We start from the raw sequence: 5,535 nt of genomic DNA on the forward strand, positions 1-5,535 counted from the left end.
TACCTATTATCATCTAGTTTGAACTGTTATGTTTAAAACATTGTACACACATTATTTACATTAGGCGATGGACTTCGCTAGCCATTTCACATCGGTTACACTCACCCAAACTCACACGCAACCAGTGATCCGGGTAAATCACATCAGCCATTGGTCCCAGTTGAGCAACTTTTATTTCTGTTGCTGTTGTTAAATGGGAAACAGCACGTTAGTTGTGCAGGGTTTAACGATATTGATGGCTGTCGAAGACAACTGTGTTAGCAGTGGGCTTAAGTGACAATTACATCGGTGTATGCTAGCTAACACACTTATTGACAACAATCATATGCCAAAGAGTAGCAGGTTTGTTATGTACCACAGGAAAACCAAGAAATGAAGAGCGACACCACGGCTGTATTTTAGGCTTTATGTTGATCTGCAATAGTATTGTGAAGACAGGACAGGAACACATCAGTCTCCAATGCACCATCTGACAAGTTGTTCTACACAGGAGCAAGGTAAAACACACATCCCCAATACATTGCTAGGTGCTTTCAGTGTTGACAGTACCAAAATACAACTTCTCATGTACAAAAACACTGCAACATAAAAGTTACAACATGAAATCTCCTCTTTCCATTCAAACCGTAGAGGACCAAACTACATCGTCCATGGACACCTAGGGGTCCGTGAAATCAAAAAGTATAATGAATGTATTCAGTACCACAAGGTTTCCACTAACTTTACATACAATGTGGACTGAGGACTGCTCAAAACCTTAATCAATATGCAGTGGTTCCAGTACCCCAAAAAAAGGTTGAGAACCACTACTGAACAAAAGAACCGAACATATGTTTGCGGGTTTCAATGGATCCAACAAATTGCTGGCAGATATTTTCCCTCGAGACTAGCATGTCTTTATGTACATTACAGACAACTATGCTATTCAGGCTCTCTAGGCCCATGCAAGCCCGTAGCCAAGTCTCTAACCTGCGGAGTGCACTGGAGCAGCAGCATGGCCAGGTGGACTGGGGACAGCAAGGAGTCATCATGTCAGGTTCTCCGAAAGAGAGAAAGCAGACTTAAATTCACACAGGACACCGAGAAGTACACAGGAGAAGTACTCCAGATAAAACAATCTGACCCTAGCCCCCCGACACAAACTACTGCAGCATAAATACTGGAGGCTGAGACAGGAGGGGTCAGAAGACACTGTGGCACCAACCGAGGACACCACGGGGACAGGGCCAAACAGGGGGGATATCTTCAACCACCAGCTTACCATCCTGAGACAAGGCTGAGTATAGCCCACAAAGATCTTGACGCCGGCAGACTGCGTGGCGCTGGGATGGATTTGACAGAGCTGACTGCAAATGGCCTCCACCAAACGGCTGGTGCCCGGCCAATTTGCAGGGCCCGAGTTGAGTCCGAGAAGGCAATTGAAAAAGAAGATAAATAATCAGAGAACATTGAAAAATTTTAGCCATCGCCTAACGTTCATATGCATTTAATGTAGAGGCAGGAAAATAAAATAGTAAGGTGGAGGACATGAACACAAACAACATACCTTTGGAGAGAGTATTTTCCAAGGATAATGGACGACTTCCCCTTCGTTGCTTTGAACCGCCCCTGAACGATCCTCTCCTGGTGTCGGGCAGGGTAGATCAAGCGCTGTTTGTCGAAGTCTGGCAGCACCAGCCACAGTGCCACGTGCCACGCCACAGTGCCACGTCTAACCTGCGGTCCGACAACCCCTTACGGTTCCTCACCCCCACCAAGGCCCTGGCAAGCCTGCGGACATGCTGGTAGCCTGGCATTGCATCAGGGCCTTTTAGTCTCCTCCTGAAGATAAAGAGAATGTCCTACATTTAGGGGTTACACTTAAGATGTTTCTACAAAGGAAATAGATGTTATTTTACATTGTGTATCTAACAGAAAATAACACTGATGGATTCTTTTAAAATGAAACTCTTGTGAGCTTTCTAAAATGTTTGCACTCAGCCAATGGCATTCTTGTTATTAAACACCCCAAACTTGTCTTGAGTTTTTCTCAATTCCTTATTAATTAAAGATCCCCTGAATTATTTCAAACATTTTGATAAAAATCACGCAACATTTCAACATCCTGCTACTCATGCCAGGAATATAGTATATGCATATGATTAGTATGCGTGGATAGAAAACACTGAAGTTTCTAAAACTGGTTAAATAATGTCTGTGACTATAACAGAACGCGAACAGCAAGCGAAATCCCAAGAAAAACCTGGTCACAAAAACCACAGAAAAGTATTAATCCCCCAGTCTCTGAATTGTTTATTGCAAGCAAAAATATATAACCGTGAGCTTGCAGTTCCTACAACTTCCACACGATGTCGCCAATAACGTCATTTTCGTTGTCAAATTACACAAAGGATTATTGGCGACATCGTGTGGAAGTTGTAGGAACTGCAAGCTCACGGTTATATACTTTTGCTTGCAATAAACAATTCAGACTGGGGGATTAATACTTTTGTGGTTGATCATTGTTTATTGCAAGCAAAAATATATGAGCTTGCAGTTCCTACAACTTCCACACGATGTCGCCAATAACGTCATTTTCGTTGACAAATTACACAAAGGATTATTGGCGACATCATGTGGAAGTTGTCGGAACTGCAAGGTCACGGTTATATATTTTTGCTTGCAATAAACAATGATCAACCACAGAAAAGTATTAAATCCACCAGTCTCTAAATTGTTTATTGCAAGAAAAAATCTATAACCGTGAGCTTGCAGTTCCTACAACTTCCACACGATGTCGCCAATAATCCTTTGTGTAATTTGACGACGTTATTGGCGACATCGTGTGGAAGTTGTAGGAACTGCAAGCTCACGGTTAAATATTTTTGCTTGCAATAAACAATTCAGAAACTGGCAGATTTAATACTTTTGTGGTTGATCATTGTTTATTGCAAGCAAAAATATATAACCGTGAGCTTGCAGTTCCTACAACTTCCACATGATGTCGCCAATAACCCTTTGTGTAATTTGTCAACGAAAATGACGTTATTGGCGACATCGTGTGGAAGTTGTAGGAACTGCAAGCTCACGGTTATATATTTTTGCTTGCAATAAACAATTCAGAGATTGGCAGATTTAATACTTTTGTGGTTGATCATTGTTTATTGCAAGCTAAAATATATAACCGTGAGCTTGCAGTTCCTACAACTTCCACACGATGTCGCCAATAACGTCATTTTCGTTGACAAAAATCCTTTGTGTAATGACAAATTACACAAAGGATTATTGGCGAAATCATGTGGAAGTTGTCGGAACTGCAAGCTCAAGGTTATACATTTTTGCTTGCAATAAACAATTCAGAGATTGGCAGATTTAATACTTTTGTGGTTGATCATTGTTTATTGCAAGCTAAAATATATAACCGTGAGCTTGCAGTTCCTACAACTTCCACACGATGTCGCCAATAACGTCATTTTCGTTGACAAAAATCCTTTGTGTAATGTCAAATTACACAAAGGATTATTGGCGACATCATGTGGAAGTTGTCGGAACTGCAAGCTCACGGTTATATATTTTTGCTTGCAATAAACAATGATCAACCACAGAAAAGTATTAAATCTGCCAGTCTCTGATTTGTTTATTGCAAGCAAAAATATATAACCGTGAGCTTGCAGTTCATACAACTTCCACACGATGTCGCCAATAATCCTTTGTGTAATTTGTCAACGAAAAGGACGTTATTGGCGACATCGTGTGGAAGTTGTAGGAACTGCAAGCTCACGGTTATATATTTTTGCTTGCAATAAATAATTCAGAGACTGGTGGATTTAATACTTTTCTGTTGTTGATCATTGTTTATTGCAAGCAAAAATATATAACCATGATCAACAACAGAAAAGTATTAATCCGCCAGTCTCTGAATTGTTGCAATAGCATGTATTTTTTTTACCAACACAAAAGGTCAAGTATAATTAATTACCTCTGAATCAGAGGAGTGGTCAGGGTGAGGAGAACTGTGTCGACCAGGGGCCTCAGGAGAGCTTCCGTCTTCAGGGGCGATGGGACTGGATGGCCCAGACCTGGGTGCGTCAGCGGGTTCCCCTGACAGAGGTGCTGCCGAGCTGGAGGACGGGGCGCTCATACGAGGGACATGAGGGATGTGGACTATCCTCCTCCTGAAAGCCCTCGTCCTCCTCGACGAGCTGCTCGACAGCGGCTGCCTCTTCCGGAAGGTCAGGGTCCCCGCTGACATCCTGCAGCACTCTGCCAGTCTGCGAGTACAGGTACTCCACTCCGAGGAGTTCCCCTATGAAATAAAAAAAATAAAAAGCAGAGTAGAGAAGTGTTAATGGGATGTAATTAATGCAACTGATGTAAATGTTCATTCTCTTACTTGACTTACCTGTGTACTCGCTAGGCTTGGTGTAGTCCTTAACCTGTTCCTTGCCAAGCACCCTTTCGCTGCTAAGGTTAAGGATGCTTGCAATAAACAATGATCAACCACAGAAAAGTATTAATCCGCCAGTCTCTGAATTGTTGCAATAGCATGTCTTTTTTTTACCAACACAAAAGGTCAAGTATAATTACCTCTGAATCAGAGGAGTGGTCAGGGTGAGGAGAACTGTGTCGACCAGGGGCCTCAGGAGAGCTTCCGTCTTCAGGGGCGGTGGGACTGGATGGCCCAGACCTGGGTGCGTCAGCGGGTTCCCCTGACAGAGGTGCCGCCGAGCTGGAGGACGGGGCGCTCATACGAGGGACATGAGGGATGTGGACTGTCTGGTCTACATCCTCCTCCTGAAAGCCCTCGTCCTCCTCGTCGAGCTGCTCGACAGCGGCAGCCTCTTCCGGAAGGTCAGGGTCCCCGCTGACATCCTGCAGCACTCTGCCAGTCTGCGAGTACAGGTACTCCACTCCGAGGAGTTCCCCTATGAAATCAAAAAAAATAAAAAGCAGAGAAGTGTTAATGGGATGTAATTAATGCAACTGATGTAAATGTTCATTCTCTTACTTGACTTACCTGTGTACTCGCTAGGCTTGGTGTAGTCCTTAACCTGTTCCTTGCCAAGCACCCTTTCGCTGCTAAGGTTAAGGATGCTTGCAATAAACAATGATCAACCACAGAAAAGTATTAATCCGCCAGTCTCTGAATTGTTGCAATAGCATGTATTTTTTTTACCAACACAAAAGGTCAAGTATAATTACCTCTGAATCAGAGGAGTGGTCAGGGTGAGGAGAACTGTGTCGACCAGGGGCCTCAGGAGAGCTTCCGTCTTCAGGGGCGGTGGGACTGGATGGCCCAGACCTGGGTGCGTCAGCGGGTTCCCCTGACAGAGGTGCCGCCGAGCTGGAGGACGGGGCGCTCATACGAGGGACATGAGGGATGTGGACTTCTGGTCTACATCCTCCTCCTGAAAGCCCTCGTCCTCCTCGTCGAGCTGCTCGACAGCGGCTGCCTCTTCCGGAAGGTCAGGGTCCCCGCTGACATCCTGCAGCACTCTGCCAGTCTGCGAGTACAGGTACTCCACTCCGAGGAGTTCCCCTATGAAATAAAAAAAA

General features: G+C 44.2%; 1 long non-coding RNA gene across 1 annotated transcript; it reads right to left on the reverse strand.

Annotated features, from left to right (window-relative positions):
* Positions 1–392: 392 nt before the first annotated feature.
* LOC139400941 (uncharacterized) lies at positions 393–1,689 on the reverse strand. The gene is made up of 3 exons (XR_011632823.1): positions 1,547–1,689; positions 1,262–1,370; positions 393–1,039 (listed from the first exon to the last, which is right to left on the reverse strand). It is a non-coding gene; the product is annotated as an uncharacterized lncRNA (long non-coding RNA).
* Positions 1,690–5,535: the final 3,846 nt, after the last annotated feature.

This window comes from Oncorhynchus clarkii, unplaced genomic scaffold, assembly GCF_045791955.1.
Source record: "Oncorhynchus clarkii lewisi isolate Uvic-CL-2024 unplaced genomic scaffold, UVic_Ocla_1.0 unplaced_contig_6036_pilon_pilon, whole genome shotgun sequence".
NCBI lineage: Eukaryota > Metazoa > Chordata > Actinopteri > Salmoniformes > Salmonidae > Oncorhynchus > Oncorhynchus clarkii.